Raw genomic sequence first — 17,811 nt, forward strand, 5'->3', positions numbered from 1 at the left:
GCATTTCTGGTTACAGAGCCATTTTGCAACTCAATTCCTTTTCCTAAAAATAAGAAATAACAATTAAAAACAGTAACCACCCTGCTCCTCCCCATTTAATTAATTGTTTCACGAGCTTGTTTGGTCCTAGAATTAGTTGTCTTCCATCCAATACTGAAATCACCCATTTAAGCACAGGAGTAAACTTTTCATCCAATGTGTGCATCCAATGTGCTTCTGGTTTTTATTATTATTCTCATCAGTTTGTCAAGTTTTTAAAATTATTGTTTGAGATCAATTTGATTTAACATAGTTGTGCAAGACCTGTGATAATAAAAGGAAAAATTATCCTTCTTGACTGAGTAGGCAGATTGCAAAAGACATTGGACTTGTATATGGTTGCAGCTGTTTGCGTTCCATTTACCGTAATCTGCATCATCCCCTAAACTGCAACAACCCAAGACAGTGATAATCCAACTACTTGGGGAAAATCAGGCTCCAAATCACTCTGCTCAGGTTCGCAGAAAATCTGTTTCAGTGTTTTGGGGTAGATGGATCAGCTGTCGATTTCTGCCTCTCCCCTTTCCACAACCACTACTTCCTCAGTGCTTTCAATTCTTTCCCAAACTATTTCCCTCCTTTTGACCCCTCAGATTTGCACAATCAGAAAATTGCACAAGAAAACCATATTAAGAATTTCTAGGGGCAGTAATATAAAGGAGGGAAAAGTGGAACATAGGAAGGAGAGAAAAGTATACTTAGTGCCTCACACAAAAACACAGAGAACAGCTCAGACATATACTGAATATACGATCACACAGAAAGCACCCTGCTCACTCTCTCTCACACACAGAAAGTGCCCCATACAAAGCAACAGGAAGTGTGTGCACAGACACAAAATCAGAAAATAATAATAATTCTACACTGGATATGTTGGGCAGCAATCTGAAAAGTGTGATTTTCAATTGGCTTTCTTCATTTTCCATCATGATCGTAAGGATGAGTCAGGATCATAGCCTTTTAAATGTATATAATTCTTTTGGTCCCTCAGATCCACACAAAACCAGAAAACTGCACACAAACACATTTACAATTGCCTGACTGTGCACTTTTGCACAATTTAATGCCAATTTAAAAACACACACAACCAGAACCAAAACAAGGTGCATGTGCAGCTATCTGTGCACATGCCCTAACAGTAATTAATTGGCACCGTAGAATCAACAAATTAAAAGCAATGCCTACTGGTATGAATGTCAGTGGGGAGGGGGATTAAGTTGCTCCTCCTATATAAAGTCAGATGCAGATCCCTCTGGTCTAATTCAAATGGGGGAAATGAAGATTAACAGCTGAATAATGTTCAAATGTAAACAAGGCCATAGGCACTGCTGTATTTAAACAGTTCCAAGTAAGAGAACTTTCCAGATCTACAGCAAAACACCTAGAGATCCAATAGTAGATCCTGGTCTATCTTCTGCCATGTACGCTAATCAAGAATTATGCTGCAAATATGTGGAGGCTGTTACATGAATACCAAGTTATGAGTGTTATCTTTGTGAGGCTTGCAAGTTTATCATTCATTCATTTGTGGTTAAGTTACCATGTTTTGTGTTTCTTTTCAATGGGAACAGATTTGCCCAGGCTGGGGCAGATTTAATCACTGTCAGCTAATTCATGTAACAAAAGGTGTATAGATAATAATAAAATTTTATTTATACCCCGCCCTCCCCAGCCAAGACTGGGCTCAGGGCAACTAACAACCAATAATAAAAACAAGTTGATTAAAATACAACTTAAATAACAAGATTAAAATACAGCATTAAAACATTAAGATGCAGCCTCTTCAGAAGAGAAGGAAAAAAGAAAGAGGAGGGAATCAAACTGATTCTAAGCCAAAGGCCAGGTGGAACAACTCTGTCTGACAGGCCCTGCGGAAAGAAATCAGATCCCGCAAGGCCCTGGTCTCATGAGACAGAGCGTTCCACCAGGCCGGAGCCAGTGTTGAAAAGGCCCTGGCTCTGGTTGAGGCTAATCTGACTTCCTTAGGGCCTGGGATCTCTAGGGTCTTGCTATTTATGAACCTTAAGGTCCTCCGTGGGGCATACCAGGAGAGGCGGTCCCGTAGGTACGAGGGTCCCATCATTTCATTAGGATGCCATTCCAATCCTTCTCAGCCACACCTAAAACCATGCCACTTTTTTCAACAGCTGCCATAGAGCAGAGGCGTAGCGTGGTGGGTGCTGTGGCCCCAGGCACAATTTTGAGAGGGGGCGCAAACAGGCACCCCCATAGCAGGTTCCTTCATCGGACCCTGGCTCTGCACCAGAAGGAGCTGAACCTTTGGCTGTGTGCTGGTCCCGGGGGTAAGGTACCTTGGGTGTAGCAAAGTCCACACGAAGAGGGGCAAGGTCCGAGGCAGAGTGCCGGGCGGTGAACAGGAACGCTGGAACAGGAGGCTGTGCAGGGAACAGGTACACCGGATGGTCGGGAACAGGAGGCCGAGCAGGGAACAGGAGTACCGGATAGTCAGGAACAGGAGGCCGAGCAGGGATCAAGAACGCAGGAAGGTCCGAAGCCAACAACGACGTTGCTCCCGCAACCTGGGGCCGGGCTGACTGGGCTTTTATCCTCTTCTAAGGCCAGGGGCGGTCCCGGCCCCCAGGAGCCCCGCCTCCTCTGGCCTTAAGGCGAGCACTCCTCCTGGGGGCAACCAGTTCCCTTCGCCTCTCTGCTCTAAACCTCTGCAGATCAGGAGAGGCCGAAGGGTTACTGGGCCCTGGAGGAGGCTCACCTGTGGCCACTGAGTCGTCAAGCCTCTCTGGGGCCAGAAGGGCTTCACCTGGGGCCAGCTCCTGATGCACTGCCACAGGTGCAGGCTCTTCAGCATCTAGGCCTGGCCCCAGTTCAGCCGGCCCTGGAGGCGGGGACTCCTGTGCAGGCCGGGATTCCTCTGTTTCATCCTCCGAATCGGAATCCCAGGCCATCACACCATCCCCCCTCCCAGGCCCCCCCCTCAACCGAGGGTCCGGACCCGGCTTGCCGGGGTACGTCGCATGGAACTCTCGGAGGCAGGCAGGTGCGTGGACGTTGGCCGCTGGTTCCCAGGAACGGTCCTCCGGTCCGTACCCCTTCCAGTCAATGAGATACTGCAGCTTCCCCCTGCGGTATCGGGAGTCCAGGATGCGTTCCACCTCGTACTCAGGCTCTCCCCGAACCAACACTGGCTGCGGTCGGGGACGGTTCGGGTGGAACTCGTCGGGTGGGGCCACCGGACTCAAAAGGGACCTGTGGAAGACCGGGTGAACCTTCAGGGTTGCGGGTAACCGGAGACGAAATGCCACAGGAGAGACTTGGTCTACGATAGGGAACGGGCCGGTGAAGCGGGCGTCCAACTTCCGCGAAGGTCGAGAGGGGTGGAGGTGGCGAGTGGAGAGCCAAACCAGGTCACCGACGCGAAGTTCCGGCCCCACCTGGCGGTGGCGGTCGGCCTGGGCCTTGTACGCTTCCTTGGCCTGGTGCAGTTGCTCCACCAAAAGCTGTTGCTGGGACTGGAGCTCTTGAAGCCACTCCGTCACCGCCGGGACTGCGGATGTCGGCAGCACCTCTGGAAACAGCCGTGGATGATAACCATAACTGGCCTGGAACGGGGTCTGCTGGGTGGACGCATTCACCGCGTTATTGTAGGCGAACTCCGCCAATGCCAGGTGGTCGACCCAGTCATCCTGCTGGTAGCTGCAGTAACACCGGAGGTACTGCTCCAGCACCGCGTTCGCCCGTTCCGTCTGGCCATCGGTCTGTGGGTGGTAGGCTGACGAGAGGCAGACCTCCGTCCCGAGGGTCCGGTGTAGTGCTTGCCAGAACCGGGATGTGAACTGAACGCCCCGGTCGGACACCACGCGCTCAGGTAGGCCATGCAGGCGGAAGACATGCTGAAGGTACAGCTGAGCAGTTTCCTTGGCTGTGGGTACAGATGGACAGGGAGCGCAGTGCACCATCTTGGTGAAATGGTCGGAGAAAACCAGAAGGCAGGTACAGCCACGAGACGAGGGTAAGTCCACTACAAAGTCCAACGAAACCGTGTGCCAAGGGTGCGGTGGAACTGGCAATGGCTGAAGTAGGCCGGGGGGTCGCCCGGTAGGTCCCTTGGCGCGCCGGCAGACATCACAACCAGCAACGTAGCGAGCCACGTCAGCCTTCAGGCGGGGCCACCAAAACTCTCGACTGACCAGATGGGTGGTCCGATACCGTCCAAAGTGCCCCGCTGCTGGGGCATCATGGGCCATCCGGAGAACCTCCAGCCGTAGTGGCCCTGGCGGGATGTACAAACGACCGTGGTGCAGCAGAAGGCCCTGATGCAGGACCAGCCCCGGATACTGTGGGCTGGACCCTTCAGCCAGCTCCCGGAGTCGTTCCTGGGCCCAAGCGTCGACCCGCTGCTGTTCCCGCACCCGAACCTGCAGTGGCTGCGCCTCCTGGGTGGCCAGGAATGCAGCCGGAGGTAGGATCGTGGTGGGTTCTGCTTGCTGTACCGTGTCTGCGTTGTCGTCAGGTTTCCGGGACAGGGCATCCGCCTTCTGATTCTGAGAGCTAGGGATGTAGCGGATCCGGAACTGGAACCGGGAAAAGAACAACGCCCACCGGATCTGTCTTTGGTTCAGCTTGCGGGTGGTCTGGAGGTACTCCAGGTTCCGGTGGTCGGTTCTCACCTCCACCGGATGTCGTGCCCCCTCAAGATGGTGGCGCCAGACCTCAAAGGCTACCTTGATGGCTAGTAGTTCCCGCTCCCACACAGTATAGTTACGCTCCGCTGGTAGGAGCTGGCGGGAATAGAAGGCACAGGGTAAGAGTGGCGCTTCAGGACCAATCTGTTGAGACAAGACGGCACCGAGAGCCGTACTGGAAGCGTCGGTCTCCACCACAAAGGGTCGAGAGGGGTCAGGATGTTGTAAGATTGGTGCCCTCTGGAAACAGGCCTTCAACCCCTGAAACGCCTCCTCTGCCTCCTTGTCCCAGGAAAACGGCGTCTTTGGGCGCAGTAGCCGGGTCAACGGGGTGGTGCGATGAGCATAATCAGCGATGAAGGTCCGGTAGTAATTGGCGAACCCCAGGAAACGCTGTAGGTCCTTGCGGTTCCGGGGTGCCGCCCATTCTTGAACCGCTGTCACCTTCCCCGGGTCCATTTGCACCCCATCTGGAGAGAGCCGGTGACCAAGGAAGTCCACAGTCCGCTGATGGAACTCGCACTTGCTGAGCTTTGCGTACAAACGGTGCTCACGCAAGCGCTGCAGCACGGTCCGGACATGCCCCTCATGGCGAGCCGGGTCACGGGAGTAAATCAGTATGTCATCCAAATACACCACCACGTACTTGTCTAACAGGTCCTGAAACACGTGGTTGATGTAGCGCTGAAACACAGCAGGCGCGTTGCACAAACCGAAAGGCATAACCAAATATTCGAACTGCCCGTACCGGGTCCCAAACGCTGTCTTCCACTCATCCCCGGCTCGGATCCGAATCAAGTTGTAGGCCCCCCGGAGGTCCAGCTTGGTGAACACCTGTGCCCCTTGCACCCGCTCCAGCAGCTCCGAGATAAGGGGCAAGGGGTACCGGTCTGGGACGGTAATTTTGTTCAGGGCTCGGTAATCATGGCAAGGGCGGAGTTCCCCACATTTCTTCTTAACAAAAAGCACCGGCGCCGCGGTGGGCGAGGTGGAAGGCCTAATGAACCCACGCTCCAGGTTCTTGCGCAAGAAGTCCTGCAAAGCCTCGCGCTCTGGCTCTGTTAGGGAATATAAGCGACTCACTGGTAAAGGCGCTCCGGGTTGGAGGTCTATGCCGCAGTCAAAAGGCCGATGCGGCGGCAGCTGGTCTGCTCCCCGTTCCTCGAACACGTCCTGGTAGTCCTGGTACACGGCTGGGAGCGTGGGTGCTGCCTCCTCTGAGGGCGCGGCCGCCAGCGTTCCGGATTGAGCATGGGAACATGGGTCTGGGAAGTGCACGGTCCGTTTGACCCAGTCAATCTGAACGTTGTGGGCCTCCAGCCAGTCCATCCCGAGCACCAGGGGGAAGCGGGGCATAGAGGCAATGTCCAAAGTTCGCAACTCCCGGTGCTGCTGGAGACACAGGACCAGAGGCTGGGTCTCCTGAGTAACGGCACCTGAACGCAGAAGTCGTCCGTCAATCGCTTCCACCTGGACCGGTACTGGCTTGTTCCGAAGTGGCACCTGATGATGGGCGGCAAAAGCAGCGTCCATATAGGAGCGGGTTGCCCCTGAATCTACCAAAGCATGGGTGAGGATCCAGGGCCCACCTGGAGGGTATAAACGTACCGAAACCATAAGATGTTGCAAGTCCATTGGTGCGGGCCCATTCTGTACGGTTTGGGACCCCCGGTAGCTAGGGCCATCAGCTACTGGGGTTGGCGGTTTCCCTGCGGCTGGCGTTTCTCAGGGCAGGACCGAGCGAAGTGTCCACTTCCGCCACAGTAAAGACAGAGATTTCCATCCCGACGCCGCGCCTTCTCTGCGGGGGAAAGGCGTGGCCGCACTGCCCCGAGCTGCATAGGCTCCTCCGTTAAATCAGTTGTGACCGTGGGGCTGCCGGAAAAAGCTGGTGCCGTGAACTGGAAGTGTCGGCGACCCCGGGCCTGACGACGATCCTCCAACCGGTCGCCTATTTGTAGACTCCGTTGAATGAGAGTGTCCAGCGTGGTGGGGCGTTCCATTGTGGCCAACTGGTCCAGTACCTCGTCCGAAAGCCCTTCAAGATACTGGTCCCGCAGTGCCGAGTCATTCCAGGTCAAGTCCTGTGCCAACAGCCGGAACTCCGTGGTATATGTGGCCACCGTGGACTTGCCCTGTTTCAAATGCCGAATCGCCCGGTTGGCTTGACTCTCTTTCTGGGGGTTGCCGAACGCGGCCTCCAAACGATTGCAAAACCCCGTATAGTCTGCCAGCAAGGGGGAGTCTTGCCTGAGTAGCGGCAACGCCCACTTGGCCGCCTGGTCCTTTAACAAGCTAATCAAAAAGTGCACCTTGGTACGGTCGTCAGGAAAGTTCCGGGCTCGCCCCTGAATATACAGTTTGGCCTGGGCCAGGAACATGGGAAAGCTGGCCGGGGCTCCATCAAATTTCTCAGGCAAAGCCACTGGGTACTTGCCCGGAGCCGGGGCGTCGGCCCCAGAAGCCGGTAGGGCTTCCAAGCGTTGCTGAAGTGCCTCAACCGCGTCACTGAGCTGCTGCACGGTGTGAGACAAGGCCTGGTTCTCCTGGGCCAAAGCCACCAGTGCAGCCGCCTGTTCAGCCATGGCCTCTGGCTCTTCCCGAACGCACCCCGACGAAGGGGGAGTGCGGGAGGTGGCGGGAGCAAACTGTGCTGGTCCCGGGGGTAAGGTACCTTGGGTGTAGCAAAGTCCACACGAAGAGGGGCAAGGTCCGAGGCAGAGTGCCGGGCGGTGAACAGGAACGCTGGAACAGGAGGCTGTGCAGGGAACAGGTACACCGGATGGTCGGGAACAGGAGGCCGAGCAGGGAACAGGAGTACCGGATAGTCAGGAACAGGAGGCCGAGCAGGGATCAAGAACGCAGGAAGGTCCGAAGCCAACAACGACGTTGCTCCCGCAACCTGGGGCCGGGCTGACTGGGCTTTTATCCTCTTCTAAGGCCAGGGGCGGTCCCGGCCCCCAGGAGCCCCGCCTCCTCTGGCCTTAAGGCGAGCACTCCTCCTGGGGGCAACCAGTTCCCTTCGCCTCTCTGCTCTAAACCTCTGCAGATCAGGAGAGGCCGAAGGGTTACTGGGCCCTGGAGGAGGCTCACCTGTGGCCACTGAGTCGTCAAGCCTCTCTGGGGCCAGAAGGGCTTCACCTGGGGCCAGCTCCTGATGCACTGCCACAGGTGCAGGCTCTTCAGCATCTAGGCCTGGCCCCAGTTCAGCCGGCCCTGGAGGCGGGGACTCCTGTGCAGGCCGGGATTCCTCTGTTTCATCCTCCGAATCGGAATCCCAGGCCATCACAGGCTGCAGTGCTTGTGCCTGGTGCAGTTCTGCCCCTGGGTCACACCTGACTCGGCAGAGGAGAGCAGGTGAGTGGGTCTGACCTGGCAGCGGAGAGCATCCCACCTTGGCTGCGGTGAGGCACACCCAGCTGCAGTAGCTCTGCCTCCGCTGCCAGGTCAGGCCTGATCCGATAGTGGAGAGCAGGGGGAGAGGAAGCAGCAAAGCTGCTGGCTGCTATCCTTGGCCACGGCCCGGCCGTAGCAGCTCCGCTGCAGAATCAAGCCTGACCCGGTGGCAGAGAGCAGAAGGAGAGTGGGAGGAAGTTTCTCCACCCCTCTCCTACCCTGAACAGTGGTGCCTGGGAGGGCACCCTCCATGCCCCACCCCCCTTGGGGCACGCCCCTGCACCCACCCCGGGCAGCTTGGGCATATGCTCCGCCGCTGCCATAGAGCCCATCTTAGGGCTTATCCACACCTCCATTTGCTCTGCTGCTTTCTCCCTGGAAAACCAGTAGTTTAGCGCCGAATCAGAACAAACGGCAACTGGGATTTTTGCATATTGCTGTTTGTTCTGATTTAGCGCTAAAGAGCAGCAGGGCTAAGGCAAAACTGCTTGGACCTGTGCCTAGAAAGTGCGGGACAAGCAGAAATGTGAAACAAAACTATCCCACTTTGTTTTTTTAAAAAACTGCTTCCACTTCACTACTGTTATTAGGCAGGCAACTGATTTTTAGGTGCCTTGAAAGGGCACCAAATGGTTAGTTATTACTGTATTTTTACTGCCAGCGAGGGAGGTGGAGAGATGCTCGTGGGACTTTCTGCTCAGCTGCCAAAATAACTTAGCTGGCCTTGGGCACCATGCGCCCCGACTTGACGGGCGAGCGCAACATTTGCTGCTCCACCGTTTCTCCTTTAGGAAGAGTTGGGTACTGGTGGTGCCTTTGTAACCTGTCTTTTATAGCGTTGCACATGGCTCTGATCACTAGTGCTTTTCTAAAGGCATGCACAGCAGCTCTGAGCAACAGCACGTTTCCTAAACGATTCATGTTTTGTGTGCTCACAGCTTATTTCCCTCATGTGCTCACCTGCTGTTTGCCCCTTCACCTTGGTGCATGGACATGCCTGCCTGCCTGCCTGCCATTTATAAGGCAACCTGTTTCTTCTGCCAAGAAAGTGCAGTGCCATGGGAAAGAATGGTGCAGTGGACGAGCTGCTGTGTTATACTAGTAATTTTACAGCAGATAAACTGCTCTGCTTGAGGGCTGCAGGCCCCAACAGGCTGTGAGGCAGGTGGCCCGGCTCTGCTGCTGAAGTCTATTCATTTTAATAAGAGGGACACCCTGTGTTATTAAGAAGAGTGTTTATTACTGTCGCGGTGTGCTGACAGCAGCTTCCATCATTGTTAAACGGCAGGTGTGGGGAGGAGGGCACAGAGCTACGTACACTACTCTGAAAGACTGGGGCCCTGCTAGTCTGGGGGGTGGGAGTTGCAAGAGGCCCTTCTGGGCTCCCAGAGACTCTTCTAGCTGTGAAGCAAAATAGGTGTGCCTGAGAGATGCAGCTTGTTAAAGGGACAGAGTTGTTAGGAGCAGTGGTGTAGCGTGGGTTGCCAGAGCCCAGGGCCACACAGAGGGGTGGGTGTGAGGGAAACGGATGGAGTACGCATGCACATTCAACTGCCTAACGGTGTCCATATCACCCAAGAGATCGCAGCTGCAGAGGTAAGAAAAGAAGAGTTGATCCATTGTCTGGAAAGGTCATTTCCTGGTTCGTATGGAGAAGCCATTTTCAATGGAGCCTAGCAATGGAGGCATGTCACTGTATTGAGGCAGCACTGGTTATTGAAATTTTGTGCCCTTAACCATTCTGCACCTGGGGCAAATCGCCCCTGTGGCCTGTCCATACTACACCACTGCCTTGGTGATCCCTTCCAACTCTACATTCTATAACTATGTAGCATGGTAGAGGGACATGACTGATGACCTAGCCAGTACTGTATTCAGTTCACTGGGATGCACACTTGTCATTCCAGTTGTGAAGCTCAGGGCGGGGGGGGGGATCTGTGTTTTGCACGGCTGCTGTAGAATTTGCTGCCTGTCTTCCCCATTCTGTGGATCTGCTTAAGGCTTTTTATTACATGAAAAAATTTCCCCTTGTAGTTTGGCCCGTATCTTCATGGTTTCCAGCCATTATAGTTTCCTGAATATCTAATCCTGCCTAAATATCAGCGGTATGTATAAAGCTTTATGAAAATAGTAAATTCCAATGATTAGGATCCTGAGTGATGATCTGGCTTCCAGTTCAAATCTCAGCTCAGATATGAACTCAATGGGAAGCATCAGGCAAAGCCAATGGGGATGTCAAGTGCCCGGCCCATGCTCCATTTTTAATACATCTGTAATAATGCTGTTTATCGTACAGGTTTCTTGGAAAGGCAATAACTGTGAAGCACTCTGAGCACCTAGCAAAAGCAGTAGATTAAAATATCATTAGGAAATAGGTATGATGTCTATTTTGGTACAGGTTTGTGGTTTGATTCAAATTTGCCAGTCGTGCAAGGACTGGCAAATTGCTTCAGTCTGACTTTGAAACTAGTTCGCAAAGCTTCGCCAGTCTACTAAATTTTGAAATTCTGAATAATTTAGTACTTTGAGAGTAGACAATTTATGACTAAAAAGTGCAACTGAGAGCCAAGTACAGTACAGTCATTTTACCACACATTTGCACTTGAACTGTAACAAAATCCTTCCTATCACTTTGGAGAACTCATTCCAGAGCAGTTTAGTTGCCTTTATGGGCTCAAAGAGACCTCAATTTCATAAGTCTGTACACAGCATTAAGTGAGAGAGCGGGTGGGTTATATTCTCCAGCCTTTTCCCAGTGTGTTGGACTATAGTTATATGTAAAGCTGCCTTTGAAAACAGTTTGGAAACTTCACTTGGTGCAGAATTTGGTGGCCAGGTTGCTCAAAAGGGAAAGGCAGTTTGAACATATCACACCAATCTTGGCCTGACTGCACTGGCTGCCAGTTAGTTTCCAGGTCCAATTCAAAGTGCTGGTTTTGACCTATAAAGCCTTAAACGGCTCAGGACTGTGATACCTCAAGGATACCTCTTCCCATATAAACTGACCTGAACTCTGTGATAATCATCTGAGGCTCTTCCTTGTGTACCTCATCCAGAAGAGGTCCGGAGGGTGGGAACACAAGAATGGGCCTTTTCTGCAGGGGCTTTGTGTTTGTGGAATGCTTTCTCCAGGGAGATTCATCTGGCACCTTCATTATACACCCCAGACAATCTTACTCGGCTCTGAATGATCACCAAAGAAGAAAGAAGAAGACCTTTAGGCCCCAGGAAAAAACATCCCTCTTCAACCAGGCCTTTGGCTGATTAATATTCTACGGCCTTTTAAATGTGTTTGTGGGAGGCTGGGGTTATTGTTTCATTTTTGCTTTAACTATTCATTTATTATATTATATCCTGTATTTTTATCTTGTGAACCGCCCTGAGATCTTCAGATGAAGGGTGGTACCTAAATTTAATAAATAATTTAGCTCCCATAAGTGCTTATCATCCCTTATGCCGGGCTGGGGTTGATGGTAGTTGCAGACCAAAACATTTAGAGGGAACCAGCCTCATATGCTGAAACGAAGCTGAAAACTAGCAGCTAAAGGCCTGACCTTCTTGTTTGGCTCGGCCCTCTCTGTTTGGACCTGTTGATAGAAACATCTTATGGTCACTGGTCTCTTTTCTGAAAACCGCTTTAGTTATTTGACTGGCGCTAACCCTCTTCCCTGGGGCTCTTGTCAACCAGGCATGACATTAAGGCTCTTCTAGGTCTTTGTAGGATGTGCAAGGTTGATGGGGACCGGCGCATGTCACTCTAGGCCACTTCCTCATCACCATAACTCTAGGGTGAATAACAAGAAGCCGAGAATCTGCTAGCGCAGGCTCTGGCACGGCACCCTTTCACTCTTTTATTTGCCCCAGAGATTTATGCTGCCTATCTCCCTTCCCTTTGTCCACTGGCCGGGCCCTATAAGTCATGTCCCCTGCCTGACAGGTCACATGGGCTGTGCTGCTGCTCTGTCAGAGTGAGTGATGCCAAGGAGTGATTAAAAGAGTAGAGGGGTGAGAGGTCAGCAGCAGACGGCATGATGGGAGTGTGGAATGTAATTATCAGTCCTATGACATACTGCTGGGGGCCTTAACGGATCAACACACATTGGCTGGGGGTGGGGAAGGAGGTTCTAAGGAATGGATGGACAGAGGAAACAGCAGAAGGAAATGTCTGGGGTTTTTCCTCGCCTTAACCCACCCCAAGCAAGCATAGGGATCGAAAGGGATATTCCCAAACATTCCGTGCAAATCTACAGGATCTGTAAGCCATTTAAACAGTTTTCGGGAAACAGGGCTGAGGAGTAACATCCTCAAGAGACCATTATGACATTAATGTTATGGACTACAACTCCCAGCATCCCTGGCGACTGGCCATGCTGGCTGACGGTGAAGGGAGGATGTAGTCCACAACATCTGGAAGGCTGTAAAAGGATCCCTCAAGAGCTATATGAGACGGCTCAAGACACCCCAGTTTGGCTTGCCCTGCAAGGCCCATTGCTATAACTGGTCTACGGTGGAGTCATATGAGTTCTGCCTTTTGTGTGGTAATTGCAATTATCATGGTTGTCAGGTTCTTTGAAGGTTTTATTATCTGCTGGAGTTATCTTTTAAACATCTGCAGGTCAAATGAAAAAGGGGTTTTCTCCAAAATGAGCTTATTGATGTCATGAATGGGGTTTCAACAAGTTGCCAGAATTTGGGGCCCAGATTGAGGCACTCATATGGTGTTTTTTATGCTTAATATTGAAGTGCTATAATTTAGACTATACCGTCTAGACTAGATGGTAAAAGATTTATTATCTGCCTTTTATGTATTTATTTAAAAGCACTTAATAAACGGCTTAATACCTAAGCTCTGTGCAATATATAAATGATGCTGTTGTTGTTGTTGTTGTTAATATCCTGCTTTTCCCCCTAACAGGGACTCAAGACGGCTTACAGCTAAAATAACTCTTACTGTTCAATAACTCTTACTGTCAGAAAGTTCTTTCTGGTGTTGTGTTGGAATCTCCTTTCTTGTAACTTGAACCCATTGGTACATGTCTTACCTTCCAGAGCAGGTGAAAACAAGCTTGTTCTATCTTCTATGTGACAGCCTTTAAGATATTTGTAGATGGCAATCATATTTCCTCTCAGTCTCCTCTTTTATAGGCTAAACATACCTAGCTCCTTCAACTGTTCCTCATAAGTCTTGGTTTCCAGACCCTTTATCATCTTGGTTGCCCTTCTTGGCACCCATTCCAGCTTATCAATATCCTTCTTAAATTGTGGTGCCCAGAACTGGACACAGTATTCCAGGTGTGGTTTGACCAAGGCAGAATAGAGCCTTGGACACTATACTTCTATTGATGCAGCCCAGAATAGCATTAGCCTTTTTTGCTGCTGCATCACACTGTTGTCTCATGTTAAGCTTTTGTTTTACTAAGACTCCTAGATCCTTTTCACATATACTACTGGCAAGCCAAGTACCCCCCATGTTATACTGGTACTACTCATTCTTCCTGCCTAAGTGTTAGTTTTGTTCGTTTGGGCCCAGTTATCCAATCTGTTCAGGTCATCTTGCATCCAAAGGCAAACTTGAAATGCAGTAAGTGGGAAATGAACTCACTGCATTTTAAGCTGTTAATGTGAAGATAGCAGTGGATTTTGATAAAACTGTATTGGTTAACCGTACGAAAGTGGAAATATATTGGACTTATGCTGGATTAGATGGGCCTTTGGTGTGATGCTGTAGATCTCTTTGTATACTGATTGTCAAGTACTGTAGTCCTATATAAACAGATCAGAGATGGATCAATCCGTTTCTGTTCTGTTTCCCTTGCTTGTTCGTTCCCCTCTTAGTCCATTCTGTCCCAATTCTGCATAAATGTGCTGGGTTTAAAAAACAAAAAGCAAAAGCAACCCCCACCCCACTAAATTTTCTGCAGGGTGGTCCAATAATTGCCTCCCCCTCCCCCACTTTAAACATTTTTTTCTTCCTCAAACAGTTTTTTTCCAGGTTCTTGGAGCATTCTAGAAAATACAGCTACTGCCATTTGCCTTAAAGATGATGCTGAAGATGCTCCTTAGTCTCTGGGAGAGATGGTATGCCCATGGGGATAGACATGTTTTCTTCTAAACAAGGCCCTTGGAAGGGGAGGGATGTCATAATCTCCCATCACTCTCAGAGTATAAAGGGGATTTTCAGCCTCATATTCAAGGCACCTGCACAGCAGTAGAAAACTTTAATCTACATAAAGATGTCCTTTCTGGCTTTAGACAGTTTGTCAAATCATTGCTATAGTGGAGAAGTGAATGGTTATGTCCAGCATTTGTTTATTCCCTAATCTAACCTTCACCCACCTGGTGTCCTCCAGCCAGGGCTGATGGGAACTGTAGTCCAAAACATCGGGATGGCACCAGGTTGAAGGCTGCTGCAGTGAATGATAAAATAGCGTTGATCACATTGGTTGAGTAATATCAGCATATCCATGGCTTCTCTTACATATAGCTGATTAGTTCTGTGCAACTCTATAAATCATTTCTCTACTTAACAATAGAAGGGATTAATGTGCATATCACCCAAAGAGATTGCACATACCTATTGCAATACATCCTTACATAATCAGTGTTAGTTTGGGAAGCAGGGTTTCTTTCAAGAAGTTTGGCAGCAGCTATGTAAGACCTGGCAGTCTTATGCGAGGGAAGGTACCAAAGGTGCCAAACTGATTACACAGGGATGCCCTGGAAGCTGCAAGGTGTGCAGAACGTCACGGGCAGAATTCTAATTGGTAGAGTCCGGTGAAATCCTATTATACCAATTCTAAAAGATCTGCATTGGTCACTCTCTCAAGCACAATTCAAGGAACTGGTGCTGGCCCTAAATTGCTTTTAGGGCTGCCATTACCGGGATTTCAAAGGCGGAATTGCAATTTGAAGTCCAAAGCGATGCTTTGTCCTGGATATTAGGCAAGTCAATTGAAAATTATTTGTAAAAGCTCAACAACTTTTGGGGTGTCCTGGTTTTTACTTTCTGAAAAATGGCAACCCTAAGTTAGACTATTGGTCGATCTAAAGGTAAAGGTAAAGGTACCCCTGCCCGTACGGGCCAGTCTTGACAGACTCTAGGGTTGTGCGCCCATCTCACTCAAGAGGCCGGGGGCCAGCGCTGTCCAGAGACACTTCCGGGTCACGTGGCCAGCGTGACATCGCTGCTCTGGCGAGCCAGAGCCGCACACGGAAACACCGTTTACCTTCCCGCTAGTAAGCAGTCCCTATTTATCTACTTGCACCCGGGAGTGCTTTCGAACTGCTAGGTTGGCAGGCGCTGGGACCGAACAACGGGAGCGCACCCCGCCGCGGGGCTTCGAACTGCCAACCTTTTGATCAGCAAGCCCTAGGCGCTGAGGCTTTTACCCACAGCGCCACCCGTGTCCCTATTGGTCGATCTAGCTCAGTATTATTTGGTCGATCTAGCTCAGTATTATTGATACTGACTGCCTTCAGGTAGGAGTCTTTCCTGGAGACCACAGGGATTGAACCTGGGACCTTTCACCATATTATTGTAATTTATAAAGCTGTGCCTCATGCATTCCCCGCCCCCAATCCAACTGAGAGATCTGTAAGCTGAGTGATAAGATAAAAAGGAGTAGGGAAAATATAGAAAATAAAGAATTTACTAAAGAGCAGATTGAGGTTTTTTTTAATTCAAAATCTGGGTTCAAAGCTGAATCTCTGATCTGTGAATTTAACTACACTAAGTCATGGGCCATAATGAGTAAAAAATACTAGTGGAAACAGCTCAGTAACAAATGAAATAATTCACGAAACTAGGCTGGCATACACTTGCAGAAATGAATTTTGGTATTCTTGAAATCCATTGCTAAAGCAAAACACAGCATCATGTGGCTGATTCATTATTCTGATTATATGTGATTTTAGACTTCTCTCATAAATACTTGAACCACAGCTAGACTACAACATTATTTCAAATCACTCAAAGAAGTCCACGTGTATATGTATGTGTGAAACTTGGTACAAGATGAACTTCGGATAAATTACTCCAGAACTGATAAATTGCTCCAGAAGAGAGTAGCAGAAAGGTAGAAAGTTGGATGATGGGGTAAGAAGAAGGAAAAGCAGCCCGGGAGATGAGTGAAATGTAGCCCTGGAAATGGAGATCAGGGGTGCGGGGAAATGAGACATGGCAACGGAAGAAAGGGATTGGACAAAAACAGGCAGGGAGAATGAGAGCAATTGACAGGAGTGGAAGCTGCTGTGGGGAGGGAAGGGAAGAGTGTGAAAAGGGGGAGGTGTGAGAGCCCCAGTGAAGAGAAGACAGCGTGACTGTGCCTGATCTACACTGACGAGTACCAATGTTAACTGTCACCTCTCATCTCTAAACTAAATCACACCTGGAATTGGAGGCAGCGAGGAACTGATAGTCAGTCTCAGCAAGACGACAAGTCAATCAGAGCGGAGATGCGTGGAGAGACACCAGCTTTATAGGGCTCAGCGCCTTCATTCATCCTGGGATTTACACCTGTCAGCTTCCTGGAGGGGGGAGTGATGACATTCACTTCAACACTGCTTAACACGGGACAGCAGTGACATGCCCTCCTTCTTGAAGCACACCTGTTTCTGTAGTTGCCCTCTTCCCTTCATGGTCACACTTTGCATCCCAAAAACCAGGGATGGCAAAACTGTAGGCCTCTGGCTGTTGCTGGATGACAGCTGCTTTAATCCCTGACCATTGGGCATCCTAGCTGGGGCTGATGGGAGTTGGAATCCAACCACATCTGGTGGGACACAGCTTTGCCACTTCTCCCTAAGAGTATTGACTATGTATTTCAGACAGGATTGGCCAACCCTTTCATTCAGTAGGCTGAGGCAGCCTGCCTCAGGTGGCAGATTGTGGGATATACAGTGGTACCTCGGGTTAAGTACTTAATTCGTTCCGGAGGTCCGTTCTTAACCTGAAACTGTTCTTAACCCGAAGCACCACTTTAGCTCATGGGGCCTCCTGCTGCCGCCACGCTGCTGGAGCACGATTTCTGTTCTCATCCTGAAGCAAAGTTTTTAACCTGAAGCAATATTTCTGGGTTAGTGGAGTCTGTAACCTGAAGCGTATGCAACCTGAAGCATATGTAACCCGAGGTACCGCTGTATTTATGCCAATTGTGAATTATTCAATCTGCAAATAGTATCTGCAACTCAACGTCACAGTGCAAAGAACTCCAATTCTATGTGCCAGGCAGCCACAACTTCTTCAGCAGATACCTTTCCACCTTTTGCCATTTTTAAAAAAGATTATCCCCAACAGATACTCAGTATTGTGCGGTCACTGTGCCTTCTCGGTAATTGAGCTGGGTATATATCTGTCTGTCATCTATCCATCTATATCATCTATCATCTATCTATCTATCATCTATCTATCATCTATCTATCATCTATCATCTATCTATCTATCATCTATCTATCTATCTATCTATCTATCTATCATCTATCTATCTATCTATCATCTATCATCTATCTATCTATCTATCATCTATCTATCTATCTATCATCTATCTATCTATCATCTATCTATCTATCTATCTATCTATCTATCATCTACCTCGCCCCTTTAGATTTCCCTTCTATCAATCCCTCCCAGTGCCAGATTTCTGTCAGCTTTGGGTTTCTTGAAACTGATACCTTCTCCTTGTTTCTCAATAGCCCTGCTTTGGCTACGTAAGCATCA

The 17,811-nt window shown here is 50.0% G+C and overlaps 1 long non-coding RNA gene across 1 annotated transcript in view; it reads right to left on the reverse strand.

Moving 5' to 3' along the window:
* LOC310681474 overlaps positions 1-17,811 on the reverse strand; it is a 360,526-nt gene that overhangs the window by 218,872 nt on the left and 123,843 nt on the right. The window lies entirely within an intron of this gene.

This window comes from Podarcis tiliguerta, assembly GCF_965153285.1.
Source record: "Podarcis tiliguerta genome assembly, chromosome: 1".
NCBI classification, from domain to species: Eukaryota; Metazoa; Chordata; class Lepidosauria; order Squamata; family Lacertidae; genus Podarcis; species Podarcis tiliguerta.